Genomic DNA, 15,192 nt, shown 5'->3' with positions numbered 1-15,192 from the left:
ATGAACCACAATTAACCCTTGACCCTTCCCACCCACCGACAGGAAAAAAGTAAAAAAATTGGATAATTAAACCATTACAAACTTTACATTACATAAAAAATAAATAGGAAAAGGTGTTTTATGAGTTTATTAAGAAATAAGGAGATGGTTTTATAATTCAAAAGGTTTAATTTATCCTGTTCACCAGCTTCTCTCTTGATTTACTAGGTTTAATATATATATTCACTATTTAATGTGGGACATGTTTTGCACTTTTAACATCTGTTATTCTGATATTTGTTATTTGAAATAAAGAAACTATCATTTCCATTTAAATGTTGTTAATGAAAGATGATACATTTTTTTATTTTGTTGTTTTGGTTGAATTGTATCACACCTCAAACCGGGGCGATGGAAAAAGTTATGAAGTGAAAGTAATTTTGTGTTTTAATTAGAAATACACTGGTACCAACAAAAACAAATGAGTTTCATACAATATTATACATTTGATCTATCCTGTAAACCAGGTGATTTTGAAGTAAATTAGACTATATGTCATTTATTTTTTCAAAAGCCTATGTATTCAATTACACTGCTCAAAAAAATTAAAGGAACACTTTGAAAACACATCAGATCTCATCGTGAAAAAAAATTATGTTGGATATTTATACTGATATGGACAGTTTAATGTCTTCCTCGGGGGCTAGCTAACTGGCTATCAGGCTAACTCCCTGGGTTCCGGTAGGGGAGGGGTTGTTTCTTCTCCGGGAGTCGGAAGTCACGTGATCCGCCGAAAGCAGCCGAGTCCGAGCGACGGGGAAAAGGTGTTTTATGAGTTTATTAAGAAATAAGGAGATGGTTTTATAATTCAAAAGGTTTAATTTATCCTGTTCACCAGCTTCTCTCTTGATTTACTATGTTTAATGTATAAATTCACTATTTCACAGGTAATGTGGGACATTCTGATATTTGTTATTTGAAATAAAGAATCTATAATTTTCCTTTTAAATGTTGATGATATAGATGATAATTTTATTTAATTTAGTTGTTTTGGTTGAATTGTATCACACCTCAAACCGGGGCGAGGGAAAAAGAAATGTAAAGAAGTCATTTTGTGATTTATTAAGAAATTCACTGGTGCCAACAAAACCAAATGAGTTTCAAACAATATTATACATTTGATCTATCCTCTAAACCAGGTGATTTTGAAGTAAATTAGACTATATGTCATTTACTTTTTCAAAAGCCTATGTATTCAATTTGTATTTGACTGTAAAATAAAATAGACATATAAGAGACTATAGAGGCCGCAAAATACCTTCCTGAGCAAAGAGTGAGACTTCCACAGAAGAAAGGTGCCGGTTGGAGCCTTAGATTTAATATAGTCACAGTCTTTAATGGAAATCAAAGTTACATGAAGAAGCCATACATTTTTAAACAACAAATTACAAAAATATGAGAGAGAGCAGAATAATATCGCATTTAAAGATTGGTTTAGATTAATATGAGCTGCATGGAAAAAACACAGGGTGCTGCATATAATAGATTCTTTACATTACATTACATTTAGCTGACACTTTTATCCAATACGTGCAGCAACCATGAGGGTACAAACCCACAACAACAAGAATCTTCACAAAAAGCAAAACTTGCCATCTAAGTGCTGCTAAATTGTTAGTTTCAAAAGTTTCAAAATGTTATTCAAGGTATAGTCGGACATTCTCATACTATTCTGAAGATCATATCACAACAATGTTAAAACTTGAGTAATCAAATGGAACAGGAGAAAAAGGTAAGTTTCTCTTGCATGTTAGTAACATAAGAAAGTTAGAGGTCGTTGTTCCTTCACTGCTTGATTGGGTTAATGATGTTTTTTTATTTATTTGAGCCCAAAACTCCTGCTAGTTGTTACTCTGGTATTGGTTTAGCTCGTATTGGTTTAGCTGGTATTGGTTGAGCTGGTATTGGTAGTAGGCAAGGACATTCTGGCAGCAGTAGTTTTGGTGGTTGCTGTAGACGCTCCGGTGGTTGGATGAATGGTGGTAGTTTGGGGTTTTGTAGTTTTAGAAAACGATGTTGTGGTCAGAGGGAGAGTGGTTGTTTGTAGAATAGTTGTTGCTTGTGTTTCTGTAGTTGTAGGTTTACTGGTGCTCGCAGTGGCTGGAGCAGGAGTTGAGGGAGTACTGGTTGTCGTAGCAACATGGCCAGTTGTTGTTGTCGGAGGGTGCGATGTTGTACTGACTGGGCCAGATTTGGTAGTAAGAGGTGTTACTGTGGTACTATTTTGGAAGAGGTGTTGTAAAAGGGCCAGATGTGGCAAGCAGAGATGCAGATGTTCAAACGGAAGGAGCAGAAGTAGTTTAAACGGGTTTAGGGCACTTACAGAACTTATCGAGAGGAGGGTAAAGGTGGGTGACAGTGGTGTGGGGCGGACAGTCTGATCCAGGGAACACTTCAGAGCTTCCTCCCAGTTCTCGATGGAGCTCGGCCAAGGTCTTGGTCTGAAGCACTCGACCTGCATCTTCAGTGTTGTCACCCCAGTGTGCCCCTGCTAACCACGTCCCCTGATCCTTGCTGTAGCAGCAGAACGCTGACCAGAGCATGGAGGGAATATTGACCTTTTTGTTGAGGATGTTGTTGCCAGGCTGTGCTCCGATCACCACAAAGCCTTCAGGTTGGTCATTGTTGTCCATGCAGTATTCATCAAGGACACATTTAACGCAGGACTCCACGTAACTCCAGCTTCCATCATTAAATGAATTTACTTGAGGAACACTGTTGGTCAGGGTATAGGTAGATCTTTTTTCAATTATGGTTATACCATAGGAGCTTGGAAATAAATGTCCTTTTCCGTATCCTAGGGTGTTATTGTAATCGTTTATAATGGCCTGGTGACTGTAGCTCTTGCTTCTGTTCGCAACCTCCATGTTTTTATTCAAGGTTATTTCCTCAAGCTGTAATAAATTAAAATATATATTACTGTCATGGTTAGAATTGCAGTAGATTCATTTTTGGTAACACATTGATATATCATTTCAAAAATCATCATGCGATGTGAACTTCCTGTCAAAATTATACAATTTAAAGCCTAGGTTAGTTTTTTATTTGTTCTGCAAAGTAAAAAAAAGCCTGTAAACAGAAGAATTCATCCTGAAAGAAGTTAGTTCTGAAACCGCTGGCATGTGGATGTTGTGTGAGTTTGTAGAAATCTCCCACAAATGCAATATTTCAGATAATAAGACTTTCTTTTCTGTCAAAAAACAAACCTGTGGTTCTATCTTCCAACCTTGTTGTCTCGGTACTTCTTGTTTCCCAGTGTAATTGTAAGCAGAGAACACTGGGATCTTGTTGGTGGTGTCGTAGAGTGACACAAATGTTCTCGAGTTACTCCAGGTCTGACAAATGGTCTTGTATCTGTTCTGGTCCAGGATGATCCCTCCCTCCAAGATTTCCCCAATCTGTGGTGGTTTTTGGTTCAGAAAGTATTCGTTACAGTCCGACATCGATGTCACCACTTCAGTTACTGTGGGAGCGACGGACAGGAGGAGGAGGGCAAGGAGCGGCAGGAGGAACGGCATCTTCAATGCCACCACTGAACGCTGCGTCATCAGAGCAGAAAAATAATCATCAGGTCATTACAGTTCATCCAGGAATCTTTTATTTCACTGTGTTTAACATTGTGACATAGGGCTTTTGTCAACATTTATAATATAATAAATGGATCATGGTGAAAGAAATCTGTCACATTTAGTGGACTAACATTCATGAGTCTGTGAAATTTTGCACTAATCCAAATAAAACTGTTGATCAGGTGAATTTAAAAGTGGTTTAACAAGGAGACTGTCATGTTCTAGTGTTAAATACATCCAACATTTACAATATATAATGCACAACATGCACATACACATTTGAAATGTGATGTTATTCAAAATGTATGTGTAAATATATCCAAAGAAAGAGTTCAGAGATGTATGTGTATTAATTAGTGTATAAATACATTTGAATCATCATATCATATGTAAACTTGTTTAGTACATAATAAAATTAGCTGTGCTGTTATTTAATTTCCACGCAGTGTCGTCGCCGGGAACTACGCTTGACCTCGTCTCCGGCGATTGAACATACGTGTTTGTTGATCCAGGATTTAAGAAGGAATAATTACACTTATACATGAAGTTCTGGAAATTGAACATTTATTATACAGCAATTAATATACTTACAGAGTCTCTGGGTTTCTGCCGGACACGTCACCAATCTTCTTGGATCTTGTCCAGGAGAACATTTAATGATCTTCTCTCACAACTGCAATCAGGCTTCAGGAAAAAACACAGTACCATCACTGCAGCTACAAAAGTGATCAATGATATATTAGTTGCTCTTGATAATAAGCAGCACTGTGCTTCACTTTTTATTGATCTGTCAAAGGCTTTTGACACTGTGGACCATGCTGTTTTAAAGCATAGGCTTTTTTGCTTGGGTTTGTCAAATCATGTAGTTTCCTGGTTCACAGATTATTTGAGTGACAGGACTCAGTGTATTAAATATGATGGTCTGTGTTCTGAATTTGTGAGTGTCCACAAGGGCGTGCCACAGGGTTCAATATTAGGACCCCTCTTGTTCATTATGTACATTAATGATTTGGGAAAAAACGTGTCAGATGCTAACATGCATTTTTATGCAGATGACACAATTATTTACTGTTTTGGATCAACTCCTGCTAGAGCTGTTGAATCTCTGCAGAAAGCTTTTGATGCAGTCCAGCACACACTCCTGCAACTAAAATTAGTCCTCAACACTGAAAAAACTAAACAAATGTTGTTTTCAAACTCTAAGAAAGTACCTCAAACTGTCCCCACAGTGTCCACTCTTGAGGGAAATGTCATAGAGGTGGTTCATATCTATAAATATCTTGGTGTCTTGATTGATGATTCCCTTTCCTTCAAACCCCACATTGACAATCTTGTGAAGAAATTGAAACTTAAATTGGGCTTCTTCTTCAGGCACAAATTTTGTTTCTCTTTTGAGGTGAAAAAGCGGCTTGTCACTGCAACGTTCTTATCCAGTTTAGATTATGGAGATTTGATTTATATGAATGCCTCAGCTAAATGTCTATGTAAGATTGATGCTGTTTACCATGCTTCTCTGAGGTTTATCACTAACTGTAGAGCCCTGACCCATCACTGTGAATTGTATTCTCGAGTGGGTTGGCCCTCTTTGTCCACCAGGAGGCTGGGACATTGGTGCCCTTTTATTTATAAGGCCATGCTTGGGCTACTGCCATCATATATTTGTAATTTAATCACACAGAAAAGTGTTGCTTCTTACAGTCTGCGCTCAAACAATCAGATGCTTTTGTTAGTTCCATTGGCCCGCACTGAATCAGGAAAAAGGGCATTCGTCCACTCTGCTCCCACCACATGGAACTGGCTGCAAAAAGATTTTAAATGAACCGAAATGATTTCTTTGAACGCTTTTAAATCTACGATGAGATCATTTCAGACCACTTCTTTTACTTGCAGATGTTTTTTATGAATTTTAATTTATTTGTAACTGTTTTTTATCATTTTAATTTCTGTTTATATGTTATGAGTGTAATATTGTGAGTGTACATATGTTATTTGTTGCTGCCTTTTTGGCCAGGACTCCCTCGAAAAAGAGGTTTTTAATCTCAATGGGACTTTCCTGGTTAAATAAAGGTCAAATAAAAAAAATAAAAAAAAGAAGCCCAGAGTGACAAATTACAACACATTATATAGAGAGAAACTGGGTTTGGCCTGAGAAGAAAAGGTTTGAGTCCAATAGAAGACGTACACTTGGCATGAGGGAAGATTTGAGTCCAATAGAAGACGTACAACTCAGAGGTGGGAAGATTTGAGTCCTCCAATGGGTGTTTGAGATGTGGCCACGCTACCAACATGCAAACCCTGAAATGAATGTTCAACAACGTCTTTTCTGTGTAGATAAGAAGCATCGGAACACCTGCTAGTGAAGTGAGAACCTTTAGCGGACAACACTCATCTATGCAAATAATAGCAGTTTGACAGTTGCCTAGATAACGCAGGCTTCTGCCCTGTTGAGCGATACTTTAGGTCACATAAGTTCATTCCACATCCCGTATGTGTGTGCGTTAATGCGAAAACGAGCACACAGGCGGTTTCAAGCCTGTTGTGGTCGGTGAAGAGTGAGCGTTCGATGACCAAGCGCTCGTCTCCGCGTTGCATGCGTTTGCGCACTGCGGCAAGGATGAACGCTCTACTTCCTGTAGCCAGTAGGTGGCGCTGTGATTTTAAGTCATGCTGTCTTTGTAGATGTCATCAGGTCACTCTTGTCTTACATGCCTAGTTTGGACTTGATTGAACCAAATATGCCTGAGATACAGAAGCTCGTGTTTCGATGGCGTGTAATCAAACTTTGACGCCAGGCCACGGTCACATGGTATGACGAAATGTTAAAATTCAAATAACTTTACATCCCCATCTTGTTGTGAAGATACTCATCTAAATTTTAAGTTGATCTGATGAAAGCCCTACGACAAGTATGTCAAAGTAAATATGCGGAATATGGTCAAAATGGCCACTAAATCCAAAATGTCGGGCTTCCTGTTTGTTCTAGCATATGTATCCAAGAGACTTGTTTCTTTGTCATGAAAAGACACATGTCCCTATCGATTTTAGTAGATGTAGACCAATCGTAGTGCCTGGGCTGCTCTTTAGGGGGCGCTAGTCAGTTATTTTGCCATGCCCATTCCTTAAAATCATATGAATAGCTTCAGGGCGTGGCTTTTGCTACACATATCTAGTTTGAGGGAGATGGAACCATGAACAAGGAAGTTACAGCAATTTCGTGTTTCACAGCGAGTTGATGAAATTTGATGCCACGCAACTATTATGGCGTTTGACGAAAAGTCACAATAATCTTATATCTTCATTATCAATGTCTTGAGACCCATTTGATCAGTTCAACATGGTTGAGGTCAGTGGAAATAATGTGGAAACCTAGGGGCTGGGTTCCAGGGGGCGCTGTTGAGCCATTTTGCCACGCCCATTTCCAAATACATAAATATACAATAAAGTCTATGTATTCAATTAGTATTTGACTGTAAAATAAAATAGACATATAAGAGACTATAGAGGCTGCAAAATACCTTCCTGAGCAAAGAGTGAGACTTCCACAGAAGAAAGGTGCCTGTTGGAGCCTTAGATTTAATCTAGTCACAGTCTTTAATGAAAATCAAAGTTACATGAAGAAGCCGTACATTTTTAAACAACAAATTACAAAAATATCAGAGAGCAAAATGATATCGCTTTTAAAGATTGGTTTAGAGTAATATGAGCTGCATGGAAAAAACACATGATTCTGCAAAGAATAGATTCTTTACATTACATTTCATTTAGCTGACGCTTTTATCCAAAGCGACTCACAATACGTGCATCAACCATGAGGATACAAACCCACAACAACAAGAATCACAAAAAGTAAAATGTCTTCACAACAAGCAAAAATTGTTAGTTTCAAAATGTTATTCAAGGTATAGTCGGATGTTCTCATTCTATTCTTAAGATCCCATCACAACAATGTTAAAACTCGAATAATCAAATGGAACAGGAGAAAAAGGTAAGTTTCTCTTGCATGTTAGTAACATAAGAAAGTTAGAGGTCGTTGTTCCTTCACTGCTTGATTGGGTTAATGATGTTTTTTTAATATATTTGAGCCCAAAACTCCTGCTAGTTGTTACTCTGGTATTGTTTGAGCTCGTATTGGTTTAGCTGGTATTGGTTGAGCTGGTAATGGTAGTAGGCAAGGACATTCTGTCAGCAGTAGTTTTGGTGGTTGTTGTAGACGCTCTGGTGGTTGGATGAATGGTGGTAGTTTGGGGTTTTGTAGTTTGTGGTCAGAGGGAGAGTGGTTGTTTGTAGAATAGTTGTTGCTGGTGTTTCTGTAGTTGTAGGTTTAATGGTGCTCGGAGTGGCTGGAGCAGGAGTTGAGGGAGTACTGGTTGTCGTAGCAACATGGCCAGTTGCTGTTGTGGAAGGGCGCGATGTTGTACTGGGAGGTGTGGAAGTAAAAGTCCCAGATGTGGTACTGACAGGGACAGATGTGGTAGTAAGAGGACCAGATGTGGTACTGACAGGGACAGATGTGGTAGTAAGAGGACCAGATGTGGTACTGACAGGGCCAGATGTGGTAGTAAGAGGTGTTACTGTGGTACTAAACGGAGGAGATGTTGTAAGAGGGCCATAAAGGACATAGGGACATATAGGGACAAAGTGGGTGAGCCAGATGTGGTAGGCAGAATTGCAGATGTAGTTGAAACGGGTGGTGGGCAATTACAGACCTTCTTGAGAGAAGGGTAAAGGTCGGTGACAGTGGTGTGGAGTGGACAGTTTGATCCAGGGAATACTTCAGATGTTCCTCCCAGTTTTCGACGGAGCTCGTCCAAGGTCTTGGTCTGAAGCACTCGACCTCCATCTTTAATGTTATCACCCCAGTGTGCCCCTGCTAACCACATCTTCTTACCACTGCTGTAGCAGCAGAAAGCTGACCACAGCATAGAGGGAATATTAACCTTGTTGTTGTGGAGGTTGTTGCCAGGCCGTGCTCCGATCACCACAAAGCCTTCTGTTTGGTCATTGTTGTTGATGCAGTATTTATCAAGGACACATCGAACGCAGGTCTCCATGTTACTCCAGCTTCCCGAATTAAATGTTTTTACTTGGGGAACAACGTTGGTCAGGGTGAAGGAAGAGCTTTTGTCATTTTCGTTCGAACCATAGGAGCTTGGTAATAAATGCCCTTTGTTGAATACTTGGTTGTCATGGTAATCAGTGAAAACGGCCTGATGAGTGTAGCTCTTCCCTTCCTCTTCCCTCTTCATGTTTTTTTCCTCCGGATTTATTTCCTCAAGCTGTAATAAATGGAAAGAAATATTACTGACATGGGTAGAATTGCAGTAGATACATTTTTGGTAACACAAAGATATATCGTGTTAAAAAATAATCATGCGATGTGAACACCCTGTCTTACTTTTTTTTTTTCAATTAATTTTATTTAGCTGACGCTTTTATCCAAAGCGACATACAATAAGTGCATCAACCCCGAGGGTACAAACCAAGAACAACAAGGATCAAGAAAGTACAATTTCTTCAAAAATAAAGCTAAACTACAAAGTGCTATAAGTAAGTGCCATTTAAGTGCTACTAAATTGTTAGTTTCAAAAATTGTTAGTAATTGTTTTTAATTTTTTTTATTCAAGGTATATTCTGAAGAGGTTTGTTTTTAGTTTGTGGCTGAAGATGTGTAAACTGTCAATATTATACAATTTAAAGGAGAAGTTAGTTAGTTGTTTTTGTTCTGCAAAGTAAAAAAAGCCCGAAGTTTGTAAACAGATGAATTCATCCTTAATGTGAATTAGCCATGATATCCACAGTTTTGGCTTAGAGGTGCTATCGGCTGCAAAGCCAATCACAGCAGACTAGGCTTCATCTGGAGAAAAAAGTTATTTCTGAAACCGCTGGCATGTGGATGTTGTGTGAGTTTGTAAAAATCACCCACAAATACAATACTACAGATAATAAGAATTTATTTTCTGTCAAAAAACAAACCTGTGGTTCTATCATCCAATTGTCTATAGGTCTCCCTGCTTGTTTCCCAGTGTACTTGTAAGCAGAGAACACTGGGATCTTGTTGGTGGTGTCGTAGAGTGTCACAAATGTTCTCAAGTTATCCAAGGTCTGGCAAATGGGCTTGTATCTGTTCTGGTCCAGGATCTTCCCTCCCTCCAAGATTCCACCGATCTGTGGTGGAGCTTGGTTAAGAAAGGATGCGTTACAGGCCGACATCGATGTCACCACTTCAGTTACTGTGGGAGCGACGGACAGGAGGAGGAGGGCAAGGAGCGGCAGGAGGAACGGCATCTTCAATGCCACCACTGAACGCTGCGTCATCAGAGCAGAGCAGAAAAATAATCATCAGGTCATTACAGTTCATCCAGGAATCTTTTATTTCACTGTCTTTAAAATTGTGAGATAGGGCTTTTGTCAACATTTATAATATAATAAATGGATCATGTTGAAAGAAATCTGTCACATTTAGTGGACTAACATTCATGAGTGTGTGAAATTTTGCGCTAATCCAAATAAAACTGTTGATCAGGTGAATTTAAAAGTGGTTGAATAAGGAGACTGTCATGTTCTAGTTTTAAATACATCCAACGTATATAATGTATAATGCACAACATGAACATACACATTTGAAATGTGATGTTATTTAAAATGTATTTGTAAATATCCAAATAAATGAATACAGAGTTCAGAGTTGTTTGTGTATTTATGAGTGTATAAATACAGTTAAATCATCATATCATATATAAACTTGTTAAGTACATAATAAAATTAGCTGTGCTGTTATTTAATTTCCACGAAGTGTCGTCGCCGGGAACTACGCTTGACCTTGTCTCCGGCGATTGGACATACGTGTTTGTTGATCCAGGATTTGAGAAGGAATAATTACACTTATACATGAAGTTCTGGAAACCGAACATTTATTATACAACGATAAATATACTTACAGAGTCTCTGGGTTTCTGCCGGACACGTCACCAATTTTCTTGGATCATGTACAGGAGAAGCCCAGAGTGACAAATTACAACACATTATATAGAGAGAAACTGGGTTTGGCCTGAGAAGAAAAGGTTTGAGTCCAATAGAAGACGTACACTTGGCATGAGGGAAGATTTGAGTTTATTGTATAAGAACAATACTTACAGAGTCTCTGGGGTTCTGTCGGACACGTCACCAGGTTCTCTGGATCATGTCGAGAAGAAGCCCCGTTTATTCTTAAGTCCACAATATATATAATCAGACCCAGGGTGCGGCACAGAGGAGGTTCTTCTTTGAGGAGACCCCGTTATTGGTCTAATCTATCTGCTTCCTCATGCTGTGCATCTTATGCATGCACATTACTTTCTTCAAACTATATTCCGCTATCAGATTGACACTCAGATTAACACCTGCTCATGTGCTTGGTTACCAGTCAGTTGCTAGGGCTGGTTCCAGTTTTGCTCTCTCTGTGGTTGCGCCCAGTGTCTGACCCTGAGACTGAGTCAACAGTCTCTACATTATTCTAAGAAACAAACCGTTGTAGCCTAAGCTTATTCTAGGTATTGTCTGGGTATCAAGTTCCTACTTTCACCTTTCTGGCAGACAGTTTGTTTGAGGAACTAACTGTCATAAACAAGTTGTTTCAGTTTACACAGCTTACAGTGACAGTTTATACTTTGTTATATGCGTTATTGATTATATATAGCATGCAGCTGATATTATTCATAGGATATATGTAAAACACAGTCATAGGATACAGATAAAACATAGATATCTCAACATTTTCTCAAACCAAAGAACTATAAAGAAGCATGCAAGGTTCCCAGTCGCAATCTCATATAATAGTGAAAAAACGTTAGAACTACAAAAGATGGGAACAACACACACACACACATACGTACGGGAACGCCCTTCAATTTGTAGTTCTCTGTATGGTTCTTCCGGGTTGAGATTAGGGTTGTAAAAATAGGGTTTAGAAACATATAAGCGGTTTGTTTTTTTAACCATGAATGAACGTATTGAAACTGAAACACACATATCTCGAAATAAATATTGTCAAAACCCATTTTTATTAAGAAACATTGCTAAAATATAGCATTTTCCTGCAAGAATACTGCAATCTCCGCCATCTTGCTTTTCGTAAGATTCTCTACGAAAATGTTGACATAACTTTTAGTACGATGTCTTACGAACCGTTTCATGAGACACAGGCTAATCAGCAGGATGGTAAACACCAGCCTGGGTGGAGACATGAGAGGAGGAGGGGGGGAGGAGGAGGAGGAGGAGGAGGAGGAGGAGGAGGAGGAGGAGGAGGAGGAGGAGGAAGGGGCTGAGCTCTGACTGCATGAGAGAAGAACAAATAACCAGCAGGTGTAGTTGCTGTGGTTTCAAAATGATTAAATCATCGCACACCATCAGCAAAGTGCTTTTAAATCTCTTGTTAAAACCACAGGCTGAACATAAAGATGGACGCCATGACAGCTCCCAAAAGTGAAGCCAAATCATTTAGTTTCTCCTCTGGGAGTCGGAAGTCACGTGATCCGCTGAAAGCAGCCGAACCCGCGTCGAGTCCGAGCGACGGGAAAAGGTCATTTATGAGTTTATTAAGAAATAAGGAGATGGTTTAATGATTCAAAAGGTTTAATTTAATTTATCCTGTTCACTAACTTTCTGACATTTGTAATTTGAAATAAAGAAACTATCATTTTTCTTTTTAAACGTTGATAATGAAAGATGATTATTTTATTTTATTTTGTTGTTTCGGTTGAATTGTATCACACCTCAAACCGGGGCGATGGAAAAAGTAATGAAGTGGAAGTCATTTTGTGTTTTAATAAGAAATACACTGGTACCAACAAAACCAAATGAGTTTCATTCAATATTATACATTTGATCTATCCTCTAAACCAGGTGATTTTGAAGTAAATTAGACTCTATGTCATTTACTTTTCAAAAGCCTATCTATTCAATTAATTTGGTAAGATATAGAATATATTTTTCAGTATTTGACTGTAAAATAAAATAGACATATAAGAGACTATAGAGGCCGCAAAATACCTTCCTGAGCAAAGAGTGAGACTTCCACAGAAGAAAGGTGCCGGTTGGAGCCTTAGATTTAATCTAGTCACAGTCTTTAATGAAAATCAAAGTTACAAGAAGAAGCCGTACATTTTTAAACAAAAAATTACTAAAATATCAGAGAGCAGAATGATATCGCGCTTAAAGATTGGTTTAGATTAATATGAGCTGCATGGAAAAAACACAGGATTCTCTGGTAGCTGATGTTGTACTGGTGGTAGCTGTTGTCGGTGTAAGCTGAGGATGAGATGAGTTGGAAGGGGCAGTACTGCCATTGAAAGGTGTGGTTGTAAAAAGCCCAGATGTGGTGCTGACATGGCCAGATGTTTTACTGAAATGGCCAGATGTGGTAGTAAGAGGTGTTACTGTGGTACTAAATGGAGGAGATGTTGTAAAAGGGCCAGATGTGGCAGGCAGAGATGCAGATGTTCAAAAGGAAGGAGCAGAAGTAGTTTAAATGGTTTTAGGGCACTTACAGAACTTACTGAGAGGAGGGTAAAGGTCGGTGACAGTGGTGTGGAGCGGACAGTCTTTTCCAGGGAATGCTTCATATGGTGCCCCCAGTTCTCGATGGAGATCTATCTGCTTCCTCAATGCTGTGCATCTTATGCATGCACATCACTTTCTTCAAACTATATTTCGCTATCAGATTGACACTCAGATTGACACCTGCTCATGTGCTTGGTTACCAGTCAGTTGCTAGGGCTAGTTCCTGTTTTGCTCTCTCTGTGGTTGCGCCCAGTGTCTGACCCTGCGACTGAGTCAACAGTCTCTACATTATTCTAAGAAACAAACCGTTGTAGCGTAAGCTTTTTCTAAGTATTGTCTGGGTATCAAGTTTCCTACTTTCACCTTTCTGGCAGACAGTTTGTTTGAGGAACTAACTGTCATAAACAAGTTGTTTCAGTTTACACAGGTTACAGTGACAGTTTATACCTTGTTATATGCGTTATTGATTATATATAGTATGCAGCCTATATTATTCATAGGATATATGTAAAACATAGTCATGGGATACAGATAAAACATAGATATCTCAACATTTTCTCAAACCAAAAAACTATAAAGAAGCATGCAAGGTTCCCAGTCGCAATCTCACATAATAGTGAAAACACATTAGAACTACAAAAGATGGCAACAACACACACACATACGTACGGGAACGCCCTTCAGTTTGTAGTTCTCTGTATGGTTCTTCCGGGTTGAGATTAGGGTTGTGAAAATAGGGTTTAGAAAACATATTAGCGGTTTGTTTTTTCAACCATGAATGAACAAATTGAAACTGAAACACACGTATCTCGAAATAAATATTGTCAAAACCCATTTTTATTTAGAAACATTGCTAAAATATAGCATTTTCCTGCAAGAACACTGCAATCTCCGCCATCTTGCTTTTCGTAAGATTCTCTACGAAAATGTTGACATAACTTTTAGTACGATATCTTACGAACCGTTTCATGAGACACAGGCTAATCAGCAGGATGGTAAACACCAGCCTGGGTGGAGACATGAGAGGAGGAGGGGGGGAGGAGGAGGAGGAGGAGGAGGAGGAGGAAGGGGCTGAGCTCTGACTGCATGAGAGAAGAACAAATAACCAGCAGGTGTAGTTGCTGTGGTTTCAAAATGATTAAATCATCGCACACCATCAGCAAAGTGCTTTTAAATCTCTTGTTAAAACCACAGGCTGAACATAAAGATGGACGCCATGACAGCTCCCAAAAGTGAAGCCAAATCATTTAGTTTCTCCTCCGGGAGTTGGAAGTCACGTGATCCGCTGAAAGCAGCCGAACTTGCGTCGAGTCCGAGCGACGGGAAAAGGTCATTTATGAGTTTATTAAGAAATAAGGAGATGGTTTAATGATTCAAAAGGTTTAATTTAATTTATCCTGTTCACTAACTTTCTGACATTTGTAATTTGAAATAAAGAAACTATCATTTTTCTTTTTAAACGTTGATAATGAAAGATGATTATTTTATTTTATTTTGTTGTTTCGGTTGAATTGTATCACACCTCAAACTGGGGCGATGGAAAAAGTAATGAAGTGGAAGTCATTTTGTGTTTTAATAAGAAATACACTGGTACCAACAAAACCAAATGAGTTTCATTCAATATTATACATTTGATCTATCCTCTAAACCAGGGTATTTTGAAGTAAATTAGACTATATGTCATTTACTTTTTCAAAAGCCTATGTATTCAATTTGTATTTGACTGTAAAATAAAATAGACATATAAGAGACTATAGAGGCCGCATAATACCTTCCTGAGCAAAGAGTGAGACTTCCACAGAAGAAAGGTGCCGGTTGGAGCCTTAGATTTAATATAGTCACAGTCTTTAATGGAAATCAAAGTTACATGAAGAAGCCGTACATTTTTAAACACCAAATTACAAAAATATGAGAGAGAGCAGAATAATATCGCATTTAAAGATTGGTTTAGATTAATATGAGCTGCATGGAAAAAACACAGGATTCTGCATAGAATAGATTCTTTACATTACATTTCATTACATTTAGCTGACGCTTTTATCCAAAG

Source organism: Limanda limanda, chromosome 22 (genome assembly GCF_963576545.1).
Source record: "Limanda limanda chromosome 22, fLimLim1.1, whole genome shotgun sequence".
Classification (NCBI taxonomy): Eukaryota; Metazoa; Chordata; class Actinopteri; order Pleuronectiformes; family Pleuronectidae; genus Limanda; species Limanda limanda.
This window is presented reverse-complemented; position numbering follows the sequence as displayed.